Raw genomic sequence first — 15,716 nt, forward strand, 5'->3', positions numbered from 1 at the left:
TTTCATTCAGATTGGACCCCTGTGTCTTGTAGATTCAGAATCCTGAGAGGAAGGCTCACCTCAATTCCCAACAGGGCAAATGATGGTTACACTTGATATTTTTCTAGGTGTCCTGGATCTTTCAAGTTGTTTTTCTGTTCAATTTTTTAATTAAAAAAAATTTGGGGGATTGTGGGATCTTAGTTCCCAGACCAGGGATAGAACCCGGGCCCTCAAAAGTGAAAGCACAGAGTCCTAACCACTGTACCACCAGGAAATTTCCTCAAGTTGGTTTTCAAAGATCCTTTTAAGGGTCCTCTTAAAAAACAAATGTCAGAGCTGTCCAAATTAGCCATGAATGATTTGGGGGAGATGACATGGGAAGCCACGGCAACTCCAAAATGTATGCATCTTCTAGCATGATCTTCTTCTATGTGTTGTTTTTTATTTAAAGGAAAGATAATATAGTGTTCATGCAGTTCTGAATCTTGTTTTGTTTTTGTTTCCCTCCCGCAGTAATTTATTTTAAAGAAAAGAATGGAGCACAGCTGCACACAAGCATTTGAAAAGCAATGTCTGGGCACAACAAAACCAGAGAAACAGAGCATGTTCCCTATGTCTTTGCACAATAGAAGAACTTAAAAGAAGAGCAATTCACTAACATGAGAGCTTAGACACAAGATGATAAAACAACAGAATAAAATGGAAAACTATGGAGCTGAAGGAACAAACTATGAAACATAACATTATTAGAAACTAACAAATAATTCAGAACTAAGAAGAAAAACAGAAGAAATATGGCTGAAAATCAAATTAATGACATAGAAGCAAGACTTGGAAGTGAATGCAGTGTTGAGAGAGAGAGAAAGAGAAGCTTTTAAAGCAATTAGAGGGGTGAAAGGAGGGATGGGCTGCAAAGGAAGCTTTTGGGGTGATGAGAATGTTTTGTATCATGAATGGGGCTGGGGTTTTATGCTTGTGTACATCTGTTAAAACTCATCACTTTGAATAGTCAGTTTTTGTATGTAAATTATACCTCTCTAAAATTGATTTTTTAATGCAGTTTTTGGAGATAAAATGAGAGAGAACCTAAATAATCCAATATTGAAGACAACTGGATTCTTCAAGTAGAGGTTTCAACACATGAAACAGAAAAAAAGTGTTCATAAATAAAATATGCGAAAAATGTGCCTAAAATACAGCTTGGAAAGGTACACTGTCTTCCAGGAAAAAGTGATGAAAAAATGATTAACATAAAAACCTAGAGCTTTCAGCAGAATAATGCCCCCCAAAAGATGTCCACACCCTAATTCCTAGAATTTATGAATATGATACCTTACATTGCAAAAGGGATTTTGCAGATGTGATTAAGGTTATGACCTCAAGATAGGGAGATTATCCTAGTGGGCCTAATCTAATCACATGAGTCCTTAAAAACAGAAAAAATTCTCTGGCTGGAGTTAGAGAGATGCAGCAGAACAAGAGGCAAGAGAGATTCAGAGCATGAGAGGTACTCAACCCGCTGTTGCTGGCTCCAAGATGGAAGAGGCCAGGAGCTGAGGAATGTAGGAGGCCTCCAGAAGTTGAGAACAACTCCTGGCCAACAGCCAGCAAGGAAATGGAGATTTCAGCTCTGCAACTGCATGGGCCTGAATTCTGCCAACTTCCTGAATGAGCCTGGGAGTGGATTCCACCCTAGGGCCTTCAGAGAAGCATTCAGGCTGACAGACATCTTGATTTTAGCCACGTGGGATCCAGAGAAACCAGTTGAATCTATTGGGTTTCTGACCTACAGAACTGCGAGATAATAAATTTGTGTTGTCTTAAAGCACTATGTTTGTGTAGATGAATATACCTGGCTTAAAAAAGTAAAACTTTGAGGATGAAGAAAGAATTGTATAAGCATTACCAAAAAAAGTCCCCTATAAGAATAAAAAGTCAGGTGGACTTCAGACTCACAACATTCAAAACCAGAAAAGGATGGAGCAAATGTTTTGAGAGAGAGAATCTGGGTCCCAAGAATATTATGTCCAGTCAAACTGTTATTCAAATACAAAGGCCATAATTTTCTGTAAAATAGGAACAGTAATGGTACCAACCTAATGGGGTTAGGTAAGGATTAAATGAGATGTCAGAATGAAAAGTTCAATAATTACAATACAATAAAAAATGACAACTAACGTTCTTTGCATTATTATTCGTGTAAGATACTGTTGTATGTACTTCACATATATTTTATCATTTACTCATAACAACAACCCCATCAGGAAGTATTGTTATTATTCCCATTTTACAGATGAGGAAACTGAGGGTAATTTGTCAAAGATTACAAAGTAGCTACTGGCGTTATTTTACCCTGCCTCAGCAGTATCATAGGTGAGAGATGCATTTTAAGATCATCCAAGATGACAATAAAAGGATGCCAGGAAAATTCAACAATACTATTTGGGGGCATTTACTTTTCTTATTTCAAAAACGAATAAACAAACACCAATATCCACTTGATAAAATAATTATTCACTCTAAAAGAAGAAGAATGTAACCTGTATTAGTGAAAGAAAAGCATATTGGGGGGAAAATATTATCAGAAACAGAAGGAAATGTATAGCATTTCCTTAAAATTTAATGACAATAAAATTCAAGGAAGCATTCTACAAAACAAAAGATAAATGATGGGGTTAAGAAGTCAAAACATGGCTGGAAAAAAAACCTCTGGCTTGGTTGAGAAAAGACTGAAAAATACAAAAATAATGCAAAGTTTGCTCTATGACAGAAGAAAATCCAAATGAATAGTTGGAAATACATTCAATGATGAGGAGGGCAAGTGCTTTTGTTTGAAGGGGAGGTGTGCTTCCAAAACATGGAGGAAAAAAGACAAAGAGGTGGGGGGAAATATTACATGTTAAAAATAGAGAAGAGATGCAATACAGACAGTTGGTGAACCTTTAGAATAAATAAGAAAAATAACAGAAAAGAGGCACAAATACAACAGAAGAAAACTTTCATGCACCCAAGAAAGATTTGAATCTATGTCCTAAAAGCCCTCACTGTTGACCAAAATTATTGAAAAGAAAATAGAACCTGGACTTATTCTAGAAAAGTCCTCTAATTTTAAGTATATGGGGAAAATCTTATATCTAAGCAGAAAAAAAAAAAGGTTCACAACACAAGGAGAAAGGACAGTTTAGGTGCAAATATTTCCTTTTCAATATCCAGAGCCATATGTCCACAGTTTTAAGAAAAAAAAAAAAAGAAGATAGCTTATTAAACAAGAGCTCAATATTCCCGCTCATTTGAGGGTATAAGAAAGGCATCCTTAAATATAGAGGGTCTTAGAGAGTATGCCATCTGTATAATCTCCCAGAAAAAAATGCACAAAGATCCACTCCAATTTAATGAGAATTTAATTTTTAAAATTACTATGGGGGAAAAACAAAAACAAAACAAGATTCAGCACTGCCTGAACACTATAGTATCTTTTGTTTAAATTTTTAAAAGGAAATTTGACAGTAGAAATTAAATGCCTTCAACGTGCCTATCTTCTGGCCCAGAAATTCCACCCCAGCAAATGTGTCCTAAGGAGACATTTAGAGATGAAGAGATGGGAAATTTGAGATTTGCTACGGTTTTATTTATCATAGTAAATAATTAGAAACAAACTGCAGACATCCAGAAAGATCTCTCTAAAAATGTAATCGTGATTACATCACTTGTTAAAAATCCTTAAATGGCTCTCACTGCCTCCAGATGAAGTCCAAATTCCTTTATGAACCATGGAAGACCTCCAAGACTTGCTTACTTTCCCAGCTGCTGTTACCACCTACTTCTCCTCCAGCCCCCTCTCCACGCTTAGTACCTCAATGTCCAGGTGTGGCCCCCATAGGCCAGTTGGCCAACATGCAACCTCAATACCTGACATGCTGTTCTGACATCTGTGTACATCTTAGGGCATCATTTCATGTACCATCTCTCCCAGGAAGCCATCCTTGACCCCCTAAGCCTTATAACACCGTAATATAATCGCTAACTTCTCTATCTGCCCTATTAGACCAATCTAAGGATGGGAGAGACTTGAATTCAGGTCTCCTAACATAAAGTTGGAGCTCTAGTATCACATGCCAGAGAATCACCATCCACCATTTAATAGCTCTGAAATGTTGGATAATTCCTTAATCTATGCCTTTGTTTCCTCATCCCTAAAATGAAGCTAATAATAATGCCTCCTTATGGGGTCATTGTGAGAATTAAATCAGTTAATCCACATAGAACACTTAGAACACAGTCTGGCACAAAAGAAGTCCTCAATATTAGTTGTTTACTGCTGTTGTTGTGAGAAAAACAGCTGCCTGAAACATAACCTAATTTGATTTTAGCAAATACAAATGGCACAAATGCAGAAGCTAAAATAGCAGTGAAGAAAATACACGAAGTGTTTTAAATACTTGGTTCTCATATATGAAAAATAGGAGGGAGGGCAGCATGACTAAGGAAGTGTTGTGAGTCCAGTAGAAACTAGGAAGGCTCCAGGGAAGAACTTTTAAAACAACAATGAACCATATCAACTGTCAACACATTCCACAGCTGAAAGTTAAGAAGGTCAAAACTGCAGTTCCCCGGCTTAGCTTTATAAGCTATAATTTGTATTCTTCTAATTAAAAAGAAAAGCCTTTTGAACATCCACTTTCTATGTAAATTCAGAGCTCAGGCCATAGTCAACCACAGAGGCAGAAATATTTATCTTCTCCAGGAGGGTTTGGGAGGCTTTCCTCAAGGGATCTGAAATACAGCTCACTGTCAACAAGCAAGCATCCCCAAACCACAAGAGACAGGGGTAATAAAAGGATGAACTGGAAGCTGAGATATGTTGTGGTTTTGTTTGGAAATCAAGGGAATGACTAGAGTCAGAAGTGGTAGGAGGAAACCATAAACTTCACACTAGACAGCCAGGAACAGGCCAGAAGCTGCCAGGCAGTGTGAATTATAAAGGAAAACTACAGAGAGACCACAGAGGGAGACGGGGAGGAAGGTGGAGAGAGGCAGTCGCTCAGGCCCGGGAACAGGTGCTGGGGCCTCAGTTTTCCACGATGAGAAGAAAGAAGTGGTGTCCTACAGGAGAAGAGGGTGAACCAGCTTTGCACAGTGAATACAGACTGGACAAACCACCAGCAAAGTCGGGTGGGGCTGACAGTTCATGCAGGCTTTGGGATGGATACAGGGCTGGAACCTGCTAAGCTTACACGATATGCGTCTTTTCCAGTTAAGTAAAACAAACCATATTTTCAGAACTTAAAAGGGACCCTCAGGACTATCTGATCCAATGGTTCCCAAATTTCGATGCACCCCACCCCCAGTCACCCAGAGTGCTTGCTAAAAATGCTGCTGACAAATCCATAGAGATGGAAGTAGAACAGAGATTACCAGGGGCTGGGGGTAGGAATAGGAGGATGGGGAGTCAGTGTTTAGTGGGTACAGAGTTTGTGTTGGGGATGATGAAAAATTCTGGAGATGGATGGTGGTGATGGTTGCACAACAATGTCAATGTACTTAATACCAATGAACTGTACACTTAAAAAGGGTTAAAATGGTCCATTTTAGGTTATGTACATTTTACCACAATTTAAAAAATACCTGGCAGAGCCAAAAGAAAAAAAAATTGCTGGTGACTGGGACCCACTCCCAGAATGTCTGACTTGGTGAGGTCCAGAAATCTGCATTTTAAATAGCACCACAGATGCTTCTACAGGAAGCAATTTGAGAACCACACTTTAAAAAGTGGTATTGTGGTTATCAAAAAAAGGTCTTTCTATTTTGGAGCTACATACTGAAATATTTATGAATGAAATGATATGCTGTCTGGGTGTGCTTCCAAAATGGCCCAGTGGGCTGGAGGTAGTAGTGTAGATGAAGCAAGAGTGGCCCCAAGTTGATAACTGTTGCAGGTGGGTGATGGACACATGGGGGTTCATTACACTCTTCTCTCCTCATTTATACAGCCTTGAAATTTTCTATAACAAGCAAAAAAAAAAAACATTCTTAAAAACCAAGTGAGGGGGGAGACCTTCAGTATGGTGGAGGAGTAAGACGTGAAGATCACCTTCCTCCCCACAAATACATCAGAAATACATCTACATGTGGAACAACTCCTACAGAACACCTACTGAACGCTGGCAGAAGACCTCAGACCTCCCAAAAGGCAAGAAACTCCCCACGTACGTGGGTAGGGCAAAAGAAAAAACAGACAAAAGAATAGGGATGGGACCCGCACCAGTGGGAGGGAGCCGTGAAGGAGGAAAGGTTTCCACACACTAGGAAGCCCCTTCGCGGGCAGAGACTGTGGGTGGCGGAGGGGGGAAGCTTTGGAGCCATGGAGGAGAGCACAGCAACAGGGGTGCAGAGGGCAAAGCAGAGAGATACCTGCACAGAGGATCGGTGCCAACCAGCATTCACCAGCCCGAGAGGCTTGTCTGCTCACCCGCCAGGGCGGGCGGGGGCTGGGAGCTGAGGCTTGGGCTTCGTTCGGATCCCAGGGAGAGGACTGGGGTTGGCGTTGTGAACACAGCCTGAAGGGGCTAGCGCACCACAGCTAGCCGGGAGGGAGGCCGGGAAAAAGTCTGCAGCTGCCGAAGAGGCAAGAGACCATTGTTTCAGGGTGCACCAGGAGAGGAGATTCAGAGTACCGCCTAAACGAGTTCCAGAGATGGGCGCGAGCCGGGGCTATCAGCACGGACCCCAGAGAAGGGCATGAGACACTAAGGAAGCTGCTGCAGCCACCAAGAAGCCTGTGTGCAAGAACAGGTCACTCTCCACACCTCCCCTCCCGGGAGCCTGGGCAGCCCACCACTGCCAGGGTCCCGTGATCCAGGGACAACCTCCCCAGGAGAACACACGGCGCACCTCAGGCTGGTGCAACGTCACGCCGGCCTCTGCCGCCGCAGGCTCACCCTGCACTCCGTATCCCTCCCTCCCCCAAGCCTGAGTGAGCCAGAACCCCCTAATCAGCTGCTTCTTTAACCCCATCCTGTCTGGGTGAAGAACAGATGCCCTCAGGCAACCTACACGCAGAGGCAGGTCCAAATCCAAAGCTGAACCCCAGGAGCTGTGCGAAGAGAGAAGGGAAATTTCTCCCAGCAGCCTCAGGAGCAGCGGATTAAATCTCCACAATCAACTTGATGTACCCTGCAGCTCTGGAATACCTGAATAGACAACAAATCATCCCAAAATTGAGGCGGTGGACATTGGGAGCAACTGCAGACATGGGGTTTGCTGTATGCAACTGACTCATTTCTGGTTTTAAATTTATCTTAGTTTAGTATTTAGAGTTTATTATCATTAGTATACTTGTTTATTGATTTGGTTGCTCTTTACCTTTATTTTTAATATATCTATATATATATATATTTTTTTCTTTTTCTTTTTTTGTGAGTGTGTATGTGTATGCTTCTTTGTGTGATTTTGTCCGTATAGCTTTGCTTTTACCATTTGTCCTAGGGTTCAGTCTGTCCTTTTTTTTTTTAGTATAGCTTTTAGAGCTTGTTATCATTGGTGGATTTGTTTTTTGGTTTGGTTGCTCTCTTTCTTTTTTCTTTTTTTTAATAACTTTTTAATTTTTTATTTTAATAACTTTATTTCTTTTTATTTTCTTCCTCCCTCCCTTCTTCCTTTCTTCCTTTCTTCCTTTCTTCCTTTCTTTCTTTCTTTCTTTCTCCCTTTTCTTCTGAGCCATGTGGCTGACAGGGTCTTGGTGCTCCGGCCGGGTTTCAGGCCTGTGCCTCTGAGGTGGGAAAGCCGAGTTCAGGACATTGGTCCACCAGAGACCTCCCAGCTCCACGTAATATCAAATGGCAAAAGCTCTCCCATAGAGCTCCATCTCAACGCTAAGACCCAGCTCCACTCAACAACCAGCAAGCTACAGTGCTGGACACCCTATGCCAAACAACTAGCAAGACAGGAACACAAGCCCACCCATTAGCACAGAGGCTGCCTAAAAGCATAATAAGGTCACAGACACCCCAAAACACACCACCAGATGCGGTCCTGCCCACCAGAAAGACAAGATCCAGCCTCATCCAGCAGAACACAGGCACTACTCCCGTCCACCAGGAAGCCAACACAACCCAATGAACCAACCCTAGCCACTAGGGGCAGACACCATAAACAAAGGGAGCTACGAACCTGCAGCCTGCAAAAAGGAGACCCCAAATACAGTAAGTTAAGGAAAATTAGAAGACAGAGAAATGCACAGCAGATGAAGGAGCAAGGTAAAAACCCATGAGACCAAACAAATGAGGAGGAAACAGGCAGTCTACCTGAAAAAGAATTCAGAGTAATGATAGTAAAGATGACCCAAAATCTTGGAAATAGAATGGAGAAAATACAAGAAATATTTAACAAGGACCTAGAAGAACTAAAGAGCAAACAAACAATGATGAACAACACAATAAATGAAATTAAAAATTCTCTAGAGGGAATCAATAGCAGAATAACTGAGGCAGAAGAACAGATAAGTGACCTGGAAGATAAAATAGTTGAAATAACTACTGCAGAGCAAAATAAAGAAAAAAGAATGAAAAGAATTGAGGACACTCTTAAAGACCTCTGGGACAATGTTAAACACACCAACATTCGAATTATAGGGGTCACAGAAGAAGAAGAGAAAAAGAAAGGGACTGAGAAAATATTTGAAAAGATTATAGTTGAAAACTTCCCTAAAATGGGAAAGGAAAGAATCAAGTCCAGGAAGCACAGAGAGTCCCATACAGGATAAATCCAAGGAGAAACACACCAAGACACATATTAATCAAACCACCAAAAATTAACTACAAAGAAAAAATATGAAAAGCAGCAAGGGAAAAACAACAAATAACATACAAGGGAATCCCCATAAGGTTAACAGCTGATCTTTCAGCAGAAACTCTGCAAGTCAGAAGGGAGTGGCAAGACATATTTAACGTTATGAAAGGGAAAAACCTACAACCAAGATTACCCAGCAAGGATCTCATACAGATTCGACGGAGAAATTAAAAGCTTTACAGACAAGCAAAAGCTAAGAGAATTAGGCACCACCAAGCCAGCTTTACAACAAATGCTAAAGGAACTTCTCTAGGCAGGAGACACAAGAGAAGGAAAAGAACTAAAATAACAAACCCAAAACATTAAGAAAATGGAAATGGGAACATACATATCGATAATTACCTTAAATGTAAATGGATTAAATGCTCCAACCAAAAGACACAGACTGGCTGAATGGATACAAAAACAAGACCCGTATATATGCTGTCTAGAAGAGACCCACTTCAGACCTAGGGGCACATACAGACTGAAAGTGAGGGGATGGAAAAAGATATTCCATGCAAATGGAAATCAAAAGAAAGCTGAAGTAGCAATTCTCATATCAGACAAAATAGACTTTAAAATAAAGACTATTACAAGAGACAAAGACAGACACTATATAATGATCAAGTGATCAATCCAAGAAGAAGATATAACAATTGTAAATATTTATGCAACCAATATAGGGGCACCTCAATACGTAAGGCAAATGCTAACAGCCATAAAACGGGAAATTGACAGTAACAAAATAATAGTAGGGGACTCTAACACCCCGCTTTCACCAATGGACAGATCATCCAAAATGAAAATAAATAAGGAAACACAAACTTTAGATGACACATTAAACAAGATGGACTTAATTGGTATTTATAGGACATTCCATCCAAAAACAACAGAATACACTTTCTTCTCAAGTGCTCATGGAACTTTCTCCAGGAGAGATCACTTCTTGGGTCACAAATCAAGCCTTGGTAAATTTAAGAAAATTGAATCACATCAGGTATCTTTTCCGACCACAATGCTATGAGACTAGATATCAATTACAGTAAAAAATCTGTAAAAAATACAAACACATGGAGGCTAAACAATACACTACTAAATAACCAAGAGATCACTGAAGAAATCAAAGAGGAAATCAAAAAATACCTAGAAACAAATGACAATGAAAACACGATGACCCAAAACCTATGGGATGCAGCAAAAGCAGTTCTAAGAGGGAAGTTTATAGCAATACAATCCTACCTTAAGAAACAAGAAACATCTCAAATAAACAACTTAACTTTACACCTAAAGCAATTAGAGAAAGAAGAACAAAAAACCCCAAGTTAGCAGAAGGAAAGAAATCATAAAGATCAGATCAGAAATAAATGAAAAAGAAATGAAGGAAACAATAGCAAAGATTAATAAAACTAAAAGCTAGTTCTTTGAGAAGATAAACAAAATTGATAAATCATTAGCCAGACTCATCAAGAAAAAAAGGAAGAAGGCTCAAATCAACAGAATTAGAAATGAAAAAGGAGAAGCTACAACTGACACTGAGAAATACAAAGGATCGTGAGTGATTACTACAAGCAACTATATGCCAGTAAAATGGACAACCTGGAAGAAATGGACAAACTCTTAGAAAAGCACAACCTTCTGTGACTGAACCAGGAAGAAATAGAAAATATAAACAGACCAGTCCCAAGCACTGAAATTGAGACTGTGATAAAAATCTTCCAACAAACAAAAGCCCAGGACCAGATGGCTTCACAGGCGAATTCTATCAAACATCTAGAGAAGAGCTAACACCTATCCTTCTACTCTTCCAAAGCATAGCAGAGGGAGGAACACTCCCTAACTCATTCTACGAGGCCACCATCACCCTGATACCAAAACCAAAGATGTCACAAAGAAAGAAAACTAGAGGCCAATATCACTGATGAACATAGATGCAAAAATCCTCAACAAAATACTAGCAAACAGAATCCAACAGCACATTAAAAGGATCATACACCATGATCAAGTGGGGTTTATCCCAGGATTACAAGAATCTTCAGTACATGAAAATCAATCAATGTGATACTCCATATTAACAAATTGAAGGAGAAAAACCATATGATCATCTCAATAGATTCAGAAAAAGCTTTCGACAAAATTCAACACCCATTTATGATAAAAACCTTCCAGAAAGTAGGCATTGAGGGAACTTACCTCAACAGAATAAAGGCCATATATGACAAACCCACAGCAAACATCATTCTTAATGGTGAAAAACTGAAACCATTTCCTCTAAGATCAGGAACAAGACAAGGTTGTCCACTCTCACCACTATTACTCAACATAGTTTTGGAAGTTTTAGCCACAGAAATCAGAGAAGAAAAAGAAATAAAAGGAATCCAAATCCGAAAAGAAGAAGTAAAACTGTCACTGTTTGCAGATGACATGATACTATACATAGAGAATCCTAAAGATGCTACCAGAAAACTACTAGAGCTAATCAATGAATTTGGTAAAGTACCAGGAAACAGAATTAACGCACAGAAATCTCTTGCATTCCTATACACTAATGATGAAAAATATGAAAGAGAAATTAAGGAAACACTCCCATTTACCACTGCAACAAAAAGAATAAAATACCTAGGAATAAACCTACCTAAGGAGACAAAAGACCTGTGCTCAGAAAGCTATAAGACACTGATGAAAGAAATTAAAGATGATACAAACAGATGGAGAGATATACCATGTTCTTGGATTGGAAGAATCAACATTGTGAAAATGACTATACTACCCAAAGCAATCTACAGATTCAATGCAATCCCTATCAAACTACCACTGGCATTTTTCACAGAACTAGAACAAAAAATTTCACAATTTGTATGGAAACACAAAAGACCCCGAATAGCCAAAGCAATCTTGAGAAAGAAAAACGGAGCTGGAGGAATCAGTCTCCCTGACTTCAGACTATACTACAAAGCTACAGTAATCAAGACAGCATGGTACTGGCACAAAAACAGAAATATAGATCAATATAGAAATATAGATCAATGGAACAGGATAGAAAGCCCAGAGATAAACCCACGCACATATGGTCACCTTATCTTTGATAAAGGAGGGAAGAATATAAAATGGGGAAAAGACAGCCTCTTCAATAAGTGCTGGGAAAACTGGACAGCTACATGTAAAAGAATGAAATTTGAACACTCCCTAACACCATACACAAAAATAAACTCAAAATGGATTAAAGACCTAAATGTAAGGCCAGGCACTATCAAACTCTTAGAGGAAAACACAGGCAGAACACTCTATGACATAAATCATAGTAAGATCCTTTTTGACCCACCTCCTACAGCAATGGAAATAAAAACAAAAATAAACAAATGGGACCTAATGAAACTTAAAAACTTTTGCACTGCAAAGGAAACCATAAACAAGATGAAAGACAACTCTCAGAATGGGAGAAAATATTTGCAAATGAAGGAACTGAGAAAGGATTAATCTCCAAAATATACAAGCAGCTCATGCAGCTGAGTATCCAAAAAACAAACAATCCAATCCAAAAATGGGCAGAAGACCTAAATAGGTATTTCTCCAAAGAAGATATACAGATGGCCAACAAACACATGAAAGGATGCTCAACATCACTAATCATTAGAGAAATGCAAATCAAAACTACAATGAGGTATCACCTCACACTGGTCAGAGTGGCCATCATCAAAAAGTGTGTAAACAATAAATGTTGGAGAGGGTGTGGAGAAAAGGGAACCCTCTTGCACTGTTGGTGGGAATGTAAATTGATATAGCCACTATGGAGAACAGTATGGAGGTTCCTTAAAAATCTAAAAATAGAACTACCATACGACCCAGCAATCCTACTACTGGGCATATACCCTGAGAAAGCCATAATTCAAAAAAAGTCATGTACCACAATGTTCATTGCAGCTCTATTTACAATAGCCAGGACATGGAAGCAACCTAAGTGTCCATCGACAGATGAATAGATAAAGAAGATGTGGCACATATATACAATGGAATATTACTCAGCCATAAAAAGAAACGAAATTGAGTTATTTGTAGTGAAGTGGATGGACATAGAGTCTGTCATACAGAGTGAAGTAAGTCAGAAAGAGAAAAATAAATACCGTATTCTAACACATATATATGGAATATAAAAAAAAAAAAAAGGTTCTGAAGAACCTAAGGGCAGGACAGGAATAAAGACGCAGACGTAGAGAATGGACTTGACGACACAGGGAGGAGGAAGGGTAAGCTGGGACAAAGTGAGAGAGTGGCATGGACATATATACACTACCAAATGTAAAACAGATAGCTAGTGGGAAGCAGCTGCATAGCACAGGGAGATCAGCTCGGTGCTTTGCGACCACCCAGAGGGGTGGGATAGGGAGGGTGGGAGGGAGATGCAAGAGGGAGGAGATATGGGGATATATGTATATGTATAACTGATTCACTTTGTTATACAGCAGAAACTAACACACCATTGTAAAGCAATTATACTCCAATAAAGATGTTAAAATAAATAAATAAAGAGTAAACAGTGACAACAACAACAACAAAAACACAAGTGAGGGACTTCCGTGGTGGTCCAGTGGCTAATACTCCGTGCTCCCAATGCCAGAGGCCTGTGTTTGATCCCTGGTCAGGGAACTAGATTCTGCATGCCACAACTAAAGATCCCGCACACCGCAACGAAAAGATCCCACGTGCTGCAACTAAGACCCGGCGCAGCCACATAGATAAATAAATATTTTTAAAAAACACAACAGTTGAGGAGCATTCCCAATAGAGAGGAAAACATTATTAAAGAGATGGAGGTGAGTGGCAGCTTGTTGCCGGCAAGGAACAACCAACAGTTCAGTGTGGCTGGAGCACCCCATTCAAGGTAAAGTAAGGAAGCGGTCAGAGATGCAGCTGGGAGCTGGGAAGGCTAACACCCTGCTACAGCTTGTGAGCCTGGTGAACGAGCGTAAGTCTTTGAGCAATGGGGAAACATTGGGAATTTCTGAACGTTGTAAGAAAGATCAGATTTGTGCCTTAGCTACACTACTCTGGGTTAGAGGATAGATTTCAGGGGATCGAGTGAGGAGCAGATTAGAAGGCTGTTGTAAGTGCCCTGATAGTGATTTCAGGACCTGGACAGGATGGTAGTAGGCATGGAGAGAAGGGGCTGCAACGGAGAAAGATTTTAGTAGATATGACTGCACAACTCAGTAGTTAATTACAGATAAGGAAAGAATGAGCAAGAGGCAAGGATGACTGCAGGCTTCTAGTTTGGGGAACTGAGAGCAAACCACTCAACCAAGAGAGGACACGCAGAAGGACTAGCAATTGTGATCTAACTGTGTTTTGAGAAGAGGTCCTGGTAGGATGCATCATTCAAGACTGAGAACTCCATGACCGTCCTTACGTGACGGCTACAAACTCCCTTGCAGGTGTCTCGAGTCCCTTTTCTTCTATAGGTTCCTTCCCTTACAGAATCATAGGAGATGAGAGCTGGGAGAAGGTTCCAGTAGCTTTTAGCCTAACACCCTCCTTGTACAGCTGGGAAGTCTAGAGACGGTAACTGACTTGTCTAAAATCTTTATTATCTTTTTAATACGTTTAAGGCTGTCCAAACTTCAGATGAAAAACAAACAAAAAAAAATCAAGCACATACATATAACCATTCCTTTCCATCAACTTGACTACCAGTCTTCCTTCTTTAGTAGTCAAATACCCATTGCTCCATTTCCTTCCAATTCAGAATTCATTTCTTAAAGCTCTGCAACGTTTTACTTCTCTACACTTTGAATGCTACTGCTCTAAAATTAACGGAGACTTTCTTGTCAAACAAAACAGCCTTTTCTCAGTCCCCACAGTTGTTCCTTGGCTTTCGGTGAGGTTTGAATACTATCTGCTATACCTCTCCTTAAATGCTTTGCTCCCTTGTTCTTTCTAACAGTGAGCTTTCCTTGGATTTACTCCTTCATGCTCCACTTCTTCTGACTCCAATTCTAGATCTCCATGCTTCCATCATGAGCCAAACACTCTTCTCTCTTCAATCAGTTACTCTGGGGTCATTCACCTCACAGCGTCCACAGTGTCTTCTGGGTTCACATCCAGATCGGACAGTAGTCCATGTGGAAAAGTTCTGCATGTGTCATAAGTGTGACGTGCCAATTCTCTTGGCCCGCATCACTAGAGGCAGGAGCCTTCTCAAAGACAAGGAATCCATGTGCTCCTGGGGCTCACTGCTGGGCTGACCCACAGTTAAAAGGGATACTGACAAATGAGAGAATGTTCTGAAAAGAGCAATGGGGTTGGTAAGGGATCTAAAAACAACATGTGAAAACCGCTGAAAAGGCTAGGAATGATGAGCTTGGGAAAGACAGTGCTCTTGCGATCCAGCTTTCTGCAAATTTGTGAAAACTTGTCACGTGGGATGCAGCATAGACGTGTTTTTCTCTGTTTCAGAAAGCAGAAATTTGAAGGAGGTTGTATTTTGGCTAACAGGAAAAAAAATCTTGCAAATAACTCAGGTTGTTCAACCCAAGAATGAGCTGTCTCTCAATGCAGTGAACTCTGCCCTTGCTGAAGGTGTTGAAGAAGAAATGCCTGCTCTGAGAGGGAGACCAGCCATACCTCTGAGATCCCCTTTCCTCTGACACTCTGTGAATCACTCTCCCTGTGATAGCCTGTCAGCACCACGGACTTCACATGCCTGATGTGGAATCAGCCGTCCCATCCAATTCCTCAAGTCTACCATTCATGCTGTTGTGCTTCTAGATTGCTGGGCTAGATTCATCATCTTTGATTCCTTGTTCTTTTTAGGTCCCTATACCTCCACCTCCAGAATGTTTCTTTGATATGTTCTTAATACTTTATTTCCATGGATACCATTACAGTCCAGACTTGCCAAACCCCATGTGGAT

The 15,716-nt window shown here is 40.3% G+C and overlaps 1 protein-coding gene across 1 annotated transcript in view; it reads right to left on the reverse strand.

The window, feature by feature from the left end:
* The window catches only part of ADAMTSL3 (ADAMTS like 3), a 389,643-nt gene that overhangs the window by 142,331 nt on the left and 231,596 nt on the right, over positions 1-15,716 (reverse strand). The window lies entirely within an intron of this gene.

This window comes from Balaenoptera acutorostrata, chromosome 3 (assembly GCF_949987535.1).
Source record: "Balaenoptera acutorostrata chromosome 3, mBalAcu1.1, whole genome shotgun sequence".
Classification (NCBI taxonomy): Eukaryota; Metazoa; Chordata; class Mammalia; order Artiodactyla; family Balaenopteridae; genus Balaenoptera; species Balaenoptera acutorostrata.